The following is an 18,227-nucleotide window of genomic DNA, read 5'->3' as shown; positions in this document are numbered from 1 at the left end:
GGTTTCAGAAATCGTTCTAGTTAATAATTTTGGGATACAAAAGGAATGAAACTGAGGTCCTCTTCACTTTTGCCAGTCGCTAGAAACCTTAATGCAGCTAACAATCTCTCTTTGCAGCTGACAGCCTCGTTCATTATTGTTTCCTTTTTCGTTAAGAATCGTTTGATGATGATCAGCAGTTCAGAAATGAATGATTCATCTCCTTTTAGGTAGTTACGAAATTCATCAGATCCCAGATACTTACGTAACGGAACGTGGGTGAATTACTCTCCTTACAGCCGGCCGATGTGGCCGTGCGGTTCTAGGCGCTTCAGTCCGAAACCGCTCTGCTGCTACGGTCGCAGGTTCGAATCCTGCCTCGGGCATGGATGTGTGTGATGTCCTTAGGTTAGTTAGGTTTAAGTAGCTCTAAGTCTAGGGTAATGATGACCTCAGATGTTAAGTCCCATAGTGCTGAGAGCCATTTGAACCATTTTGAACTCTCCTTGCATTAGTCACTTCTTTGCCCACAGCTTTCTCTCGGCTATTTTTGGTCTTGTTATCTCTAAAACAGCGAAGACAAACCCTCGTTTTTCTTTCTGTGTAGAACCAATCGGTATCTAGCAGAACATGGACGCAGTGAACTTAAGATAAACAAACCACAACCCAGAGGCGGTGCAATCTCTGGGCGCAGTCGGTCGAGACGTGTAGAGGCTGCCAGGATTTTGGTTTGTCGGTCAGCCAATATAGTGGTGATCTGTAGAGTCACAGGGTACCTTCAGGTGACAAGTGACTAAAGTTCACAAGAAATATTAGTGCAAAGAGGTTTCTAATCAACATAGAAGAGGTTGTCTGTGCGTACAGCCAAAGAGACAGCATACCCAACAGAGAAAATACCGCGACAACAGTGAGCAGTGAACAATTCTGTGCCATGTTTTCTACTGACAAAACAAATGAGCGTGGTATAGGATAGTGCTAGTTATGGTATCAAGTAACTACGACATATCGTCCAGTTGTTATTGTTCAGAAGTTACTCTCAAAAGCGAAATTACACCTCAGTATGACGAACAAAGATTTGATACATATGACTGTAACAGACACACACAAATCATCTAGTACCATGTAATCTAGTACATGATGTTTAGAACAGAAGGCACGTTTTGGAAAATTCAGTTTAGGGGATCAATCTTCATTTGGTTTAATACACCGTTTACTATAGATATGCTACATTCAGTAAGGCAAAAATCAAAAATCTTTTGTATATATGTGTTGCAAAAATTATGGAAACCAGAATGAGGAGATAAACGTTACAGAATGATATTATTTTTATTCAAAATGTATACAGCGTAGTGAAACAGGTATGTAATAACACATTTTATGGTACTACAGTTATGATGCTTATCTGGTTCGTTTGTCGAGACTCGCAGAGTACGTTTTCTTGTCATGTGCTTGAGCAGTGGTTAAGCTCTTGGGAAAGAGATATCTTACGGCGTCTTTATTATTATGTGTGTTATTGTCAAGAAGAAGGTTTACCCATAGGTTCACCTATTTCAGGAACATTAGCCAACATTTTCATTAACCATATAGAAAAAATTAATATTTGAAGACGTAAGAACAAAGAAAAGCTACAACATAAGCTACTGATACAGATACATGGATGACATAATATTCATGGTAGATGGATATAAAAATAGAATACAGCAACTACACAAAGACAAATACTGTCCACAAAACATAAAGTTCACAATACAAGAAGAACAAGAAAACTCACAGCTTTCTAGTCATAACCATAAGAAAAGACAGTAACAAAACACACATTTGAGACATACAGAAAACGCAGAACAAGTGACACTATCTTAAGTGCAACCTCAAACTACTCTCAGGATCACAAATAGGCTATAGTCAGGTACATGTTGAATAGACTGAACACGATCCTATTAAACACTTCTGATTACAAGAAAGAGCTAGCCATTATAAAACAAAAGGCATTAAAAATGGACGCAAAGAAACAATGATAGACAAACTAAAGGGAAAATAGACACAAATAATGAAAAAAATCTTACCAAACCACACCAACACATACAAACGGCACTACTAGAAAAACAGGGCATACAGTGACCTACCACAAAATATTCACACATAAAATACGTAAAATATTCAAGAAAAAAAGGGAATAAATGTTGCTTACAAATCAAACAACTCAATACAAAAGCAGCACATCTCAAAACTGAAATCAAAACCAGACGGATACCAACAACCTGACATCTATCAGCACAGTTGTAGACCTTGTAAAAAGATATACTTTGGAATGACTGGCAGGACATTCGACACAAGATATGAAGAACACATCAGAGCATTTCAATAGGGGACAAAACAATCCCATATTTGCAAATCATCTACAACAAGAACATCATAGACCATGCATTATTAAAAAAGACATGAACATCGTAAGAATCAGTACAGACAGACACCTCCTCCATTTCCAAGAAAATTTCTCCATAAACAAAGCATTAACACAAAATAAACAGTTGCTCAATGACCAAATAAATGTTTGAAACCAGACTGCACATGAAATAATTGATGACATTACACGAAAAAGAAAAAAGGCCTTTCCATCCTTCACCCTCTCCCATTCTCCCACCCAACCCCGCTCAATTTCATTTCACTTCTTGCTCTACGCCTTCTCCTCCAATTCACAGTCCATCACACTACTATATACTCATATCCACTAATGATAACTTCACGCTCCCCCCACCTAAAAAAAGAAAATGCGGCACTATTACTTCATTACTTTTACACAGTACAAAAATACAAAGCAACATAATTATATAAAATTACAAACATACAATAAACTGAAAAAAGAGTGTAAATCAAAGACAAACTACATGCAATGTTATGTTGGCAACACTACAAACACAAACCACAATACCTGCCTAGAAGTATAAAACCAAAAGGAAAACAGTGGTGTGAATTTGCTAAAAAGCATGCTGTGTAAAACATAAAAATGCATAGTTCTGCCGTACAACATAAAATTAAACTACATCTATCAGTGTGTAAAGAAGAAGAATATCAACGACGTGCTAACAGAGGGCATTTTCCGATGTAGGCGTTAAATCAAGCGGAAATCTTCGCAAGTAAAAACCAATATATCGTTAACGAAGTATTTTTCAATCTCAAAGCAAATCAAAATGTAAATAAGTTAATTACAGAATACTGATGACGCTTTATCTCAACTAACGAAACGCTTCTGGCTAAAAGACACGCATTGTTTTGCAACTACAGAACAGAAATACCCTAAAGAATCATTTGTTTAAATTTATTGAATCTTTGTCTCACTCTTACTGCCACTAATAATTCTCCTTCGGTAAATTCTGAGGTGACCTGAATAGAAAGCATACAAGATACAATTGTTTTTAATTGTTTGATGACTTAATTACTAGTTTCTTAAGCATATAGTGGCGCTTATCATAAGTAACTTCTCTGAGAAATATTTTTTGTCATTTGTTAATTTCCTTCAAATTCCTTCAATTAACATATGAGGTTATTACAAAGTATGTCACACATTATTATGGCAGGCCAAGTAACATTTATTGAATGGTGCATGACTTTTAAAATCGACGTAGACACATTACATTATTTTCCGACAAGTCACCAAGTCGAAGTATACAGTGACTGGAACACTCTACGAATTGTTTAAATCTTCGGTGTTAGAATCTCACTCCTTGGTCACACAGCCATTGACCTCAAATCTCTTCTACATTGACAGCACACGGTTAGAGTTGCACTTGAAAGACACATTAACTGTTTGATGGGCTGTTGGCCCCAGGAAACATCATAGTTAATTCTGGAGTCCTCTTTGGAATGAAAAAGTTAATGACACGTAGCGCTATGATAGCTAATACTAAATTCCGCACATGTGCCTGATGCAAATGTCACATCTCGGTGAAGCTCCACACAAGGGAGGAATTGGTTGCAATGAGGTACTGAAGATCCTAGTGGTTCGTTAGAGAGTGGTGAACCACTACTACGGTCAACGCCTGGCCCTTATCTCATTAGGAATTGATTTTCCTGTTAAAAAAAATGGTTCAAATGGCTCTGAGCACTATGGGACTTAACGTCTGAGGTCATCAGTCCCCTAGAACTTAGAACTACTTAAACCTAACTAACCTAAGGACATCACACACATCCATGCCCGAAGTAGGATTCGAACGTGCGACCGCAGCGGTCGCGCGGTTCCAGACTGTAGCGCCTAGAACCGCTCGGCCACTCCGGCCGGCATTGCCTGGTAAAGCCAGAGCGATGGCATAAATACCGCGAAGACACCAGGATAGCCTTGGGTCTATCTGTCGCGACGTGGCCCTGTGGAGGGAGGTACTCATCATCAGAATATCTGCCATTGCCTTGCATCAGTTCCTAAGTACCTGCATACTTTCATCTGTGGTCGATGTTGATTGCCCTCCTTCCTGGTCAGCATCACCCAAGGCTGTGCGATCTTGGTCAAATTGTTGACATCATTTCAATAAGGCTGCATGCAGCACAGCATTTAGTCCACATACAGCCAGATTTTCACGGTGAATCTGTGTGCCATTTGGCTGAATTAACCACAGGACTCGTTCAGCCGCATGTACTTCAAGTTTGGAATACACTTCCATTTGCTACGACACTTCACTCGCACACTGTGACACACATGTTATCGGTGCTGAAGCAAAGGTGTGTCAACAGGAAACCCAGAACATGTACTCTCTCCTGGAAATGCGCCACCCCCGTTGATACATGGTCTGTGTGACTGGTTCCGTTGGAGGTTCGAGTCTTCCCTCGGGCATGGGTATGTGTGTTTGTCCTTAGGATAATTTAGGTTAAGTAATGTGTAAACTTAGGGACTGATGACCTTAGCAGTTAAGTCCCATAAGATTTCACACACATTTGAATATTTGATACATGGTCTTAGTGTGGGATGACATTTGGAACTTATTTTTTGGAATCCCCTCGCAGTTTTATAACATGAATCATCTTGGGAGGTACTGTATACTGACAACAGCACTGAATTCATTTTGAGAATCCCTCTTTATGTGGTCATCACCAACCAGCAATACGTTCAAGAAACTTCTGCCTATAACACCAAATAAAATTCACACCTCAGCGGCATATTAACCCGAGTGTGACACAGGGAGAGAACTATGATGTTTAACGAGTTTTCGTGATTTTTTGTGAACTTGTTATCTCTAGCTGTGATTCTTTGTTATTCGCCAATGATATAATTAGTAAAGTGGCTATTCTCAATGTAGACGCTGAGCTTCGTATCATCCACTCATCTTCTCAGGGCAACTTAGAGCTTCTGGGTGTCATTACATGGTGTGTTAGCATCGATTATCTTATCAGTGGCTACAAAGGTGGTGATGGGGTTAAATGTTATCTAACATTTAGTACATGCGGCATGTCTGCTTGGGACAAGGTGACTGTTAGGAATTAATCTAAAGACAAGTAGCCACAATTAACACAATCTTTGCTTTTTAGTTAACTAGTTCCGCACTCCTCCTCTGTGTCCATCTTCACTTTCCCTCTCTCTCTGACCTTATGTTTTGTTTATTGTTAACAGAAACGGAACTCCAACAGAGAAATGAAGACACTTAAAATGAATCGATAAATCGGTTAGGATTGTTAAAGTAAGGGGTACACGAGAGATGTGTAAAACTGCTGGATCAGAGAGGACGGTAGCTTCACTGACAGTGTTTCGCATAGTTTTAGTCCATAACCAGGTAGGGTTGCAAACCTTCAGATGACACAGATTCCATACTAGTACTCAAATCATAAGTCGATAAGCTATAAAAACAACATTCCTGTTTCCTCTTGAAACTGAATGTGACGAAGAAAACAAAACCGCACAATACTACGTACACAAATTTTGTTTAAATTTATATAGAAGGTGCAAGAAAATATGTGGAAGAGACAATTTGCCTGATATGAATTTGTCTAATGGTTAAAGTGCCCTAGTGTATAATTTGAAACTGACACTGAGAAAAAGAACGAAACAGCACATTTTCACAGCACAGCTTTTCCTTTCCCGCATCAGTTTTAAGAAGACAAATGTACATTGTTGTTTACAAAAATATATATCCTATGTGTGACCGAATGCTACCAGAACATTGCGTAAAAATTAGAAATAAAACTGTCAAGAACTTTTCAAGGTATTTGCGAACAATGTTTCTGTTTACGTGTTGTATACTCGTAAATGTTTATTCAACATATATATCAAAAAACATATAACCCATATCTGTCCAAACATTTATTAGAGATTAGCGTAAAAATTTGAAGTAAATCAGTCAAGAACTCTTTAACTTCTTACTAACAACTTTTATACTAACACATATATTAAAGATGTGAACATTTGAATTAAATCGAACAAAACTTTTTCCACTTTTGATAGATGAGGAGTGTTCACAATTTGACAACAGCTTTCCCAAAGTTCTCGCCTCTCAGCATACCGATGAAGGCTTTGGGAGTATTGGCAAAGCCGTGGCTCACAGTTTCCCTGTACTTGAGTTTACCCTCTTTTATCCACTGCTGCAGTTGGGTGATTCCCTCGTCCCAGCGGTCGTGCCACCGCATATAGGAGCAGCCCTCAATGCGAAGTTGATTGACAAGAAACGTGAACGGCAGGGTGACCAACTTTTGGGACTGAGACTCATTGTACTGAGAGATGGCGCCGATAACAGCGATGCGACCACGGTAGCGCATATGGCTGATGACCTTAGTGCTCATGTCGCCCGCCACGTTGTCGAAGTACACGTCGACACCATCTGGGGCAGCCTGCTTCAGAGCGGTGGACACGTCTGTAGTCTTGTAGTTAAACGCGTGATGGAAGCCCAGCTCCTCTTTTAACCATTTCACCTGAGAACAAGGGACATGTATCATAGCAGTACAAGATGTTGCTTGAACCTGTTTGCTAAGTTGCTTACTTATCTCAGACTTATATTAGCTGCGAAAAACAATGAATTCCTGTCTTGGTGTAAACAGAAATATATTCTTATAAAACGATAGTTACGGTAGGTTAACAGATACGGTAAATTACCTGCGAAGAAATGCTCTTCTCAGAGCTCAAAAATATGTGCCTCTTTACAAGATTCTTACAATAAAGTGGAGAATCAGCTGCTTCATTCCTCATTACATATTCCTCGCCAAAAATTTTGGAATGCTGGTATATTCATGCCATTTTATTACAGAAAATTATATGTCTCTTTAATCAGGTTCTCTTTGTACATACCTTCATACTTCACTTCCATCTCACTACGACTGTCTGTATTTGCCTGTTTTGCACTATCTCCTTTTTCTTCCATTGATTTACACTATATTCCACTGGCACTGTCTCTTGTTTCACTTACACTGTCTCCTTTAGTCTTCCTTGCGCATTGCTATTGTGTCCACCATACCTCAGCAGCTTAAAAGTTCTGGTGATGTAACTTAATACTTCGCACACACCCCGAGTTTAAAATTTCCATCTAAAATATGCCGTCCCCTTTACCTACTTGTTGAAGTTGGCCGGTCTGGGACGGTGCAGGTCTACCACCCCACCAAGTCTATTTATGGTCTCCACTCATCTGTATTTTTCGTTTCCAGTTTCCCCTCTCTCTTTTACTCCTACTGCTTCTCTCTCCTACCATGTCTCTTTTACTGCCTCTGTCTGTCACTGTCCATCAGTATCTCCTCTCTCTCCCTTTGATTCCCGCGCCCTTTGTCTTCATCCATCTCTCTTCCAACATCACTGTCTCCTCTGACTTTCTCTTACGCTGACACTGTCTCTCTTCTACTGTTACCCTCTCCGTGTTGCTCTCTTTAGGCACAAAAAGTGTGACTGTGTTCCAATGCCAGAATTTGCAGTTAGAAACGCGGGATGAGGATTGAGACACCTGTTCCCCACTTTTCTGTCAGAGTCTTTTAAAGAGGAACATACTCGCCTCTTTTGTGCCCCGACACGAGCATTTTCCCGCGCTTCCCTACTTTTACCTGCTAAAGCAGCGTGTGCTGCTTATATAAAACGAAATCTGTAGAACAGTATAAAGTTTTGACTATTTGTGTCTATCAACGGATTCATATACATTGATACATATCAATAACAAACAAATAATATAGATTAAAAGATAACTGTTTGCTTTTCATTTTTTCTGGATGCTTTGGTCATCGATCGCAGTTCAACGAAAACTCGCGACTTATGATCTGTATCTTGAAAGGGTAAAAATGTTATAAGAAATATGTTACTAAATTTTCAGTCTCTCCAGATTCAAATAATTTTTGGCAGTCATTGTAAGTTCTTTTCAGTCATTTTGAGACCCTTTTTAGCCAATTTTTTGTCACTGCGCTATCACATAGAGCATACATTTTTATTGGTGAGAAAATGCCGACTGGAAACATACACGACTTCAGATCCACAGAAAAATTGATGAAGTTATTGGACCAACGAGAGCATTTGCCGGACTGACCCAGAGGCCCAACCCTCCATAGACAAACGAGAGCCAAGAATACTTGAAAAGTACATCTCACAAATCAGTCCATCATCCCTCGGTTTTCGCCTGAAGATGAAAGCATGCCTCACTTCTAAAGCGTCCCACGGACTCAATACAACCCAACTGAATGCTGTATAGTAATCTGAGTATGTATTTGTCAGGAATAATCTCGAATGAACTAACATAAGACGTTAAACACCATCTTAGTGCCAGTATGATGTAAGCAGATGTTGAGGTTGTTCGACGTCTCGTCTTTCCAATGTCTACGATATTACACCTGGCTACGACTCAGCACATTTACTTTCGTCCCAACCCACAGGTAAGGCTCTCAGTTCTCTATAAAATGTTCAACCAGTGCCCAAATGCACTAACTTGTAGTTTTTTGTGTCATGTCACTCAGAAATTTCAGATTAGTGTTAGCTACTGTCGCGCATTCGTCCGACTCAGCGTCGTCAGTTACACACAGTGAAGGGTCGGAGTTTATGCAAATACAAAATATTGACAGTTTAAGACGACTTTAATATCTTTCAGTATTGATACTAAGATCATCTGGCTGAATTGTTCGGACTTATAGAAAAATATAAAACACAATGCACGTGCATCGTGTTGTCAACAACATCCACACCCATTTTACTTCCTGCTTCGTTTCCAGCTACTCGCTGACTCCCTTGCCCACCTATGCACTGCAAGACCCTCCACTACTTCTACATCTGCATTTATACTCCACAAGCCACCCAACGATGTGTGGCGAAGGGCACTTTACGTGCCACTGCCATTTCCTCCGTTCCCTTTTCCAGTCGCATATGGTTCGCGGGAAGAGCGACTACCGGAAAGCCTCCGTGCGCGCTCGAATCTCTCTGATTTTACATTCGTGATCTCCTCGGGAGGTATAAGTAGGGGGAAGCAACATATTCGATACCCCATCCAGAAACGCACCCTCTCGAAACCTGGACAGTAAGCTACACCGCGATGCAGAGGGCCTCTCTTGCAGTCTGCCACTTGAGTTTGCTAAACATCTCCGTAACGCTATCACGCTTACCAAATAATCCTGTGACGAAACGCGCCGCTCTTCTTTGGATCTTCTCTATCTCCTCCGTCAACCAGACCTGGTATGCATCCCACACTGATGAGCAATACTCAAGTATAGGTCGAACGAGTGTTTTGTAAGCCACCTGCTTTGTTGATGGACTACATTTTCTAAGAACTCTCCCAATGAATCTCAACCTGGTACCCGCCTTACCAACAATTAATTTTATATGATCATTCCACTTCGAATCGTTCCGCAGGCATACTCCCAGATATTTTACAGAAGTAACTGCTACCAGTATTTGTTCCGCAGTCATATAATCATACAATAAAGTATCCTTCTTTCTATGTAATCGTAGTACATTACATTTATCTATGTTCAGGGTCAGTTGCCACTCCCTGCACCAAGTGCCTCTCCGCTGCAGATCTTTCTGCATTTCGCTGCAATTTTCTAATCCTGCAACTTCTCTGTATACTACAGCATCATCCGCGAAAAGCCGCATGGAACTTCCGAGATTATATATTCCATCTCCTGATGACATTCCTGCCAAATTTGCCCTCTCTAATGGACACACAAGTTACAGGCAGGTTGAGCAAAATGTAAATACGTACCTTAGCGTCAGATCCGGCAAAGCCGATGACAGTGCAGCCCTTGATGAGCGCTATCTGCCCCACTATGCTGCCCACAGCGCCTGCGGCGCAGTGACCACGACCACCTCTCCCGCCTTGGGCTGGCAGACCTCCAGCAGTGGGAAGTAGCCGCTGATCCCAGGCATGCCCAGCACCCCCAGGGACAGGGATAACGGCAAATCCCCCAGGTCTGGCACCAGCATGGGCGGCGACAGGACGACGGGGGGCGGCACGTCGGGCCCCACATCAGCCACTGTGCGGTCCCGCCACCCCCAGTAGGCCACGATGTGTTGCCCCACTGGGAAACCTGCAGCCTGGCTCTCCACAATCCGTGCTACCTGTGGGCAGACCTCACCGTTACACCACCATAACACAAAGCACCAGCACAAGTGGCGACATCTGCTGGTGGCATGGCATGCCGGGTCCCACTTCACCCACCAGTGGCAGTACCATGCCTATTTCTCAATCTTGACAAGTGAACCTACGACTAAATGTGCAACTCTCAAGACATAAGAAACGTAAGAATACGTAATATCGATCCCATACAAGTTCCTACCTTAAGCAGGTCAGTCCTACTCCACCAGTATAATTGATACTGACCTCAGTATCCTTAGCTTCTCTAAAGTCGAGAGTAACAGATAGCGCCAGTTTATTACCTTCGTCACACGTCGCCTAATTTCTGTTCCCTGCAACAGCTACCAGAGAAGGCACTCCACTCTTATCTGATGCAAGCATTTGAAAACTTACTTGATGTATAAATGCAGATGCCTTATATACAAATGGAACTGTGACCCAACCCGCACACAAAGTTCACACCAAAATACCCAGTACCCTAACACTTTCCAAACTAATGTAATATAATTATCGCCACCTAAGAATGGTTACCAGAAGTGTATCCACACCCTGATCAACCGATCTGACCCTACCAATTTTTAATATCCCGATGACATAATCAATGCTGCTTCTCTCTTTCAAGAAATCTTGACTAAAACTACTTCTCACCAAGCTCCTTTCACTCCATGAAATCTTGTAATTCTCAGAGAATCTCGTTGTCTCTACCGCTCAGTCAGTTCGAACCACAAGTGGGACACGGTACATGGCACTTGCACTTTAGAGACAGATGGGTAATTTACTTAATGCTAAACGAATCTGGAACTGTCATCAGTCATGCAGGTATACCCAATCTTCACTAACTGTAATCTCAAGTAAGTACTCAAGTAAGTATTGCAAAGCTTACCATTCACAACCTGCACCAAGCTATCTATCGCTTCCAAGACACCATTTTCACCTTAACAATCTTATTAAAGCCTATATGTTCGCCTTCTACCTTCAAGAACCGTAATTAGCCATTAAAATCCAAATTTAATCTCATCTTGCCCTCAAATGTCCATGATAGCATAGAAATATCCATTACCTGCCTAGTTACCAAGTTACAATTCATAAACACGATAACATGAACCAATTTTGATGTGTCAATACAGCAAGCGATACTGAAGCCACTATTGGAAAGAAACATAACAGAGCGCTCGTCTAGTGACTCTACGACATTCCCCCTCGTTAAAGAATCTACACTTTCCTTTGTACAAACCGCTGCAAGTCTATATGACCCTGTACTTTGTATTGGTCATTATCTCGATTCTCGGTCAAACTCAGAAATTCCCTTCTTCCTAAATGTAAAGTGTCTTACATCCAAATTTATCTTTATATGTTCAAGTTCATTCACCTGGTCATTTCCTGTATGAACACCAGAACAAGTTTCATATCTCACAGCTCCTATTCCTATCCATGTGTGGCATTCTGATCACTTAGTCAAGCTCCTTTTCTACAAGCTTTTAAGCAATTTTATTCGTATAAATATGTTCCTTATGAAAATCCAACCATCAAGTTTAACAAACAACACCACCTTCTCTCAAATTTTCCATCAAACTGCATGTGTGCTCCATGGAGCCGTCCTGTCACCACTGATTTGTTTTGTACACACAGCTGATATCCAAGATCTCTACCTATCCCACCACATTGGCAGCTGCTATATTATCCAAACGACACCGCCTCTCTTGCCATATATCCAATCCTCCATTCATCCATCTCAACATCTTCAACTCATGATTGAACAGTACCTACTTATCCCTCAACCCAGTGAGAAACTAATCAGCACTATAGGGAAAACCACCAAAGCATACACTCCCGAAGGCTTCTACCTCACAAATCACAACCGCCCAATCCACCTAACCAATTCAATGAAAATATATTGACCTAACACTAGAACGAAAACTAAACTGTGTCTCCATTTATGAGGATTAAACGAGAAGTGGCATAACCAGATTTTCCAGAAAGTTCGCTCACTGGAAGAGGGGTCAAAATAAATGAACATGAGTCTCAGTTTAAACGTAGATATTCGACCGTTTCATAAAAAAACGACGGTCATGGTACTTTATCTGCCTTTTAGCGAGCAATAAGTTCAACCAAAGAAATGGCGCAGTGGCTATCGTCGAGAATTCTTACTTTCTGGGCCCTGTGTTCGAAATCTGATTAATATTTTTAGTTTTGTTTTCATTTCTCTACCCGTGTTCATAGAAGTTTACTACACGAATGTTTTCTCATGTACATTCAATTGACATTGTCTGTATTCATCTACTAATTGTACGTCTGGTGAATGAATTAAAAAAAAGTGAATGAGAAAATTATTTGAAATTGTTTCGGTGAAATTTGTAATCAAATCACGACTATCTCCCACGCAACTAGATTCTCATCCATCCCAACATCCTGTCAAGAATTCATCCTTGCACAGTTGACGGCGAGACCGAAACTTCCAGATGTCATCAACCACGTATCTACAACCTGTAGTCGTACATTCATTACAGTCCCGTACAGGGGAGACATTTTAATTGAAAGTTGCTTGTCCGGTTTCGGCAGATAAATACGTTTATACAACATCTGTGTCGTTCCGAAGTATGATGCAATATACGTTCGGACATGCATGCAGGTGCATCGTACTTCGGAACAACACAGACAGTGACATATCGTATAGATAGTGAAAGGTCACCTACAACTTGTATAGAAATCAGCTGCAGTTGTAAGAGTCGAAGAACATGAATGGGAGGGACACATGCCGGCCGAAGTGGCCGTGCGGTTAAAGGCGCTGCAGTCTGGAACCGCAAGACCGCTACGGTCGCAGGTTCGAATCCTGCCTCGGGCATGGATGTTTGTGATGTCCTTAGGTTAGTTAGGTTTAACTAGTTCTAAGTTCTAGGGGCTAATGACCTCAGCAGTAGAGTCCCATAGTGCTCAGAGCCATTTGAACCATTTGAGGGACACATGGTTGTAGGCTATTCCTCATGATATTCAAACTGTCCATTAAGCAAGCAGAAAAAGAAGCTAAGGAGATATTTCGGAATGGAATTAAAGTTCCAGAAGGAGAAATAAGGGAACTAATGTTTGCCAGTGGCGTTGAAATTCTGCCAAAGAGTGAAATGACTTGGGATGTAATTTGAATGAAATGCATAATTTCTCCAAACTGGATTGTAAGCTGAATATCAGCACAACTAAAATTAGGCTGGGTATAGTTGTATTAAATTAGGTGATGCTGATGAAATTAGATGATGAAATGAGAAACTAAATGTAATGCTCACATTATTATGTATTGGTGGTGCCTGAAGTAACAATGAATCAAATATTTATAGAAATCACACCAATTATCTCACTTGTATTTCAATAATTTTGTAACAGGCGTAGAAGAAAAAGGGTGATACAACCACTTGTGATAGAAGTTCTGCGTGTAACAGTACAAAGCAGATCGCTTAAACACTGATCTTATGCAGTCCTGAGTACATCATTCTCACACGCGTTTATTGTGGCACTCACCGTAAACATGGACAGACTGATAGTGTTTTGAAACGCAACGCCCAGGCAACTTCTAAACGGTGGCCATCGATGGCCGTGGGAGTCTAGACGCATCACAACATTAAAACGCAGTACAGTAGCAGTAAGGGCGTCACTTGCAGTATCTTCCTATTTCCACATAAAACTTTTATGACGTCACTATCGTTGCATATGGCTGGCCATACTGAGATACTGGTTACTAGTCTGGGTCAGATAAGGAAAGAAAGCAGATCAGAGATCCTGTACCTGGGCCCCGATCATGGTGTCTCCCACTTTCTGTCCGTATTTCTCCGTGCCTCCCATACCCCTCTGGAAGGGGTCAACGCTAAAATAGACTGCCTCAGCTAGGATTTGTCCATCCTTGAGGGGTGGCAGCTCCTCGTCCTCGACGCGAAAATCCTCCGGTCGAGGCTCTCCCTGGAATCTTCTGGCGAGGACGATTTTGCGTGCCTTCACCATGGTCGCTGGTGCTGCTCTGGCGACTCGAACGCGGCAGCTTAAATAAAACGACCGCCAAGGCCTTATCGAGTTGTTGGTGGTATCTCTGTGGCTTGCGTATCTCGCAGGAAGAGCTTGCTGTGTATCCATGACTAAGCAGTACTGGGCATTACTGGCATATTTCGGGATATGCAATCGCTCGGGCCTATTAAATGCGTTGATGGGTGTCTCTGTGCTTAACGTCGCCTACGATGTGATAAAATAGCGCTGATAATGCCCAGAGTACTGCGGAACGTAAGAAAACTTGGTATTAAGAGCTATGATTGCACTCTTAAATTCTAATTTTGATATGCAGGGTGATTATAAATAAAATTTAACTTTCAAACCGTTGTAGAAATAGCACCACTGGTCTGAATGACGTCAAATTGCAAAGGAATATTATCGGAGAAGGGGCAAAACGTATGGCAGAAGAAAAATTAACAGTTACAAAATGTAGCAATAGATGTCGCTGTAAGCATCGTAATTTAATAGTGGTCGACTACAAATGACAAGTGAATCGTACAACAAAGCCTAAGGTGTACGTCTGACGGTAGACAAACTGTACTACTCAGTGCGCATGGGTGTACAGGTGCGATGCTGTTAGTTACGCAATACGCCCATCCACCACGGCTAGGTCATATCATAGTGGATGGGAAAAATCAGTTTTTAACTGTCCTGAGGCCAAAAACCGCATAAAAAGCCTCACTCAAATTGGTTTTTAACTGTCCTGAGGCCAAAAACCGCAAAAAAGCATCAATCACATCGAGAAACAGCATGTTCCACAACTGAGCGAAGTGTTTCCGGGGTCACGTTCAGAATGTGTTGCGCAATGCGTGCCTTCAGTGTAGATTAGTTTGCATTCCGAACACTGAACAGAACATCTTTCAGATAGCCCACAGCCAGAAGTCACTGTGATTAAGATCAGGTGATCGGGACGGACAGGCTGTAGGGAAATGGCGGCTGATAATTCTAGCATTTCCGAAATGGCGCTTCAGCAGCTGCTTAACTGGATTTGCAAAGTGCGGAGGTGCTCCATCTTGCATAAAAATGATCCCATCCATACATCCACGCAGTTGGAGAGCTGCAATGACGTGGTTGCGCAAAAGACACTGGTAGCGCTTACCAGTGACAGCACAGGTAACAGGACCGGAAGCACCTGTCTCTTCGAAAAAGTATGGTCCTATGATAAATGATGCCGTAAACACGCACCATACAATGACCTGTTCAGGATGAAGTGGTACTGGTTGATTTTCGTGTGGATTTTCCGTTGCCCATATTCGACAATCCTATGTATTGACATATCCTGTCAGATGGAAGTGGGCTTCGTCTATCCACAAAATCTTCCACGGCCAATCATTGTCCACTTCCATGTGAGCAAGATTTCTAAAGCAAAGGTCTCTCTTGCTGGCAGGTTAACAGGAAGTGACTCGTGCACACAGGTAATTTTGAATGGACAGCAAAGAAGGATGTTTCGTAGGATTTTATGCACCATGCTCACCGGTATGTCCAATGTTCGGGCAATTCTCCGCGTACTACACGTTTGCACACCACCACTCATCTCCTCCTGCATTGCTGTGGCCACTGCTTTCACTAACGTCGAATCAGTTCGTTTCATCCCTCTACCAGGCTGCATACCAAAAGAACCCGTCTTTGCGAATTTCCGAATCATTTTCTCCAGATCCACGGCAGTCATCGGACCAACGCCTTTTTTCAAACCCTTCAGTGTCCGGAACTTCAACAGAGCGACGTGTGCACAGTCATCATTCTTGTAATAGAGCTTTGCAAGCAGAGCGCGATCCTGCATTGAGGCAGTTATGGCGAACGTTGCAGACGCGAAAGGAGGAAAATCCGTGTACCCGGTGTGTTTATACCAACTTCAGTGGGTCGTCGCCATGACAGGGATTTTCATTTACGGATTCTGGCACGTACAGTGCCATCCATTGATCAATTTTCACACTATTTTTTTTCTTGTGCCATACATTTCCCCCCTTCTCCGATAATATTCCGTTGCAGTTTGACGTCATTCTGATCACTGGTGTTATTTCTGCAACGTATTGAAAGTTTCACGTGACTATGAGCACTATGGGAGTTAACATCTGAGGTCATCAGTCCCGTAGAACTTAGAACTACTTAAACCTAACTAACCTAACGACATCACACACATCCATGCCCGAGGTAGGATTCGAACCTGCAACCTTAGCAGTCGCGCGGTTCCGGGACTGAAGCGCGTAGAACCGCTCGGCTACCGCGGCAGGCTTTCGAAAGTTTAATTATAATCACCCAGTATTTGAATCTGCAGAAGAAGAAAATGAAATTTATCCATCGGATATTCAATTGATTTTTCATAGATAATGTTTTGCCTTTCCTTGTGTCTCCTTCCGTTTCCTAAACTGCTTTCATCCAAGGACGTAAGGCCAGTACCAAACATGCAAGAAGCCGAAAGGTGGAGACACAGCACTATGGAACAGCTCGACAGTTAGAAGTTGGAAGGGTTTAGTGACTGTAAGCTACAAAGAAAGTAGTGATCTGCTAATGCATCGACAACTAATGCAAATGATAAACAAGAAACCTACCATAAAAAATTGAAATCAAGGTATTAAGCAGCGACGATTCCGAAGAAGTGTCTCCACTACTTCACTCAAACAACTCTCAGACCATGTACTGAAATGGATGCTTAGATACCTTTTATGTTACGTCAGGTCTCTAGTTTGCATTTTATTAGAGTTTCTTCTTTTCGTCAGAGAATATTACATTGCTTTCAAGCATTTTTCAATTGTTTCCAGTAAAATTTCAAAATCATCTATGTTTTGATTTTTAAATCCAGTCCACATCATGTTGTAAGGGAAGACCTTAACTTAAAAAGTAGCACGTGTGCCGAAATGACAATTACTATAACAGGGCCTCCCAAGTTCGCCCAGTGGGTGTGTTGGGATTAGGGTAGGTGGAATCAGGAACAGTTTTCAAAAATTTTACACATTCAGTGTTTTCAATCTTACACCTCCGACAATGCTGCAAAAGAGTTGATTCCATAAAGCTAAAGTGCAATAGTTATGTATAATATTTATGAAGTTTCTAGCCTTATCTACTTTCAATGTAGGAAGGAATATAAAAATGTAGGGTATGATACAATCCCAAAAATCGCAGTTGTAGAGTTATTTAGAATGTATTGTCTCTGATACAATCAGTCGCTTTTCCAAAGCCATTCCATGGCAAGTTGTAATAGTCTGTGACACACACAACTGTACTTTTCCTGCAGACTACGACCTACGGGCGATAATTAACCACGCGTAGCGCTTCTAACGCAGTGCTAAGCCACCGCTGATCTCACGTTGCGGTTTACACCATGCATGATTTGCATCTGCTAAGTTGTCAGCCGCCCACATCTGACGCTTTTTGTGTTTATTCCGTACTCATTTCCACACCGTTTCGGACTTCATGTTTCCCCATAGACTGACTCGCGTGGGGAGTTTTCGTTTCCTCTCACGGGGCTTGTCGAGGCATTGTCTGCCCGTACAATACCTTCTCCCGACAGTGTTACTTAGCGGCGTTGTCATGCCTGTGCAGATACTGAAGCGGCGAAGAAACGTGTTCTTATGAGTGTGTCGCCCTTGTCTTTTTCTTTCTTTTCCACGGTGATAATTTTGGGTCACCATGAACCTAGCATTCCAGCAGTTCTTGCAGGATCAGTTGCACCTGCAGAAGGAGCCACAGAATCAGATGCAGGCGTTGATAAACCAG

General features: G+C 41.8%; 1 protein-coding gene and 1 pseudogene across 1 annotated transcript in view; both read right to left on the bottom strand.

The window, feature by feature from the left end:
- LOC126416683 (prostaglandin reductase 1-like) overlaps positions 1-18,227 on the bottom strand; it is a 279,661-nt gene that overhangs the window by 66,192 nt on the left and 195,242 nt on the right. The window lies entirely within an intron of this gene.
- On the bottom strand, positions 6,411-14,471 carry LOC126416681 (prostaglandin reductase 1-like; annotated as a pseudogene).

Source organism: Schistocerca serialis, chromosome 8 (assembly GCF_023864345.2).
Source record: "Schistocerca serialis cubense isolate TAMUIC-IGC-003099 chromosome 8, iqSchSeri2.2, whole genome shotgun sequence".
Taxonomy (NCBI): Eukaryota; Metazoa; Arthropoda; class Insecta; order Orthoptera; family Acrididae; genus Schistocerca; species Schistocerca serialis.
Note: the sequence above shows the minus strand (reverse complement) of the source record. Positions and strands in the feature narration are given on the sequence as shown.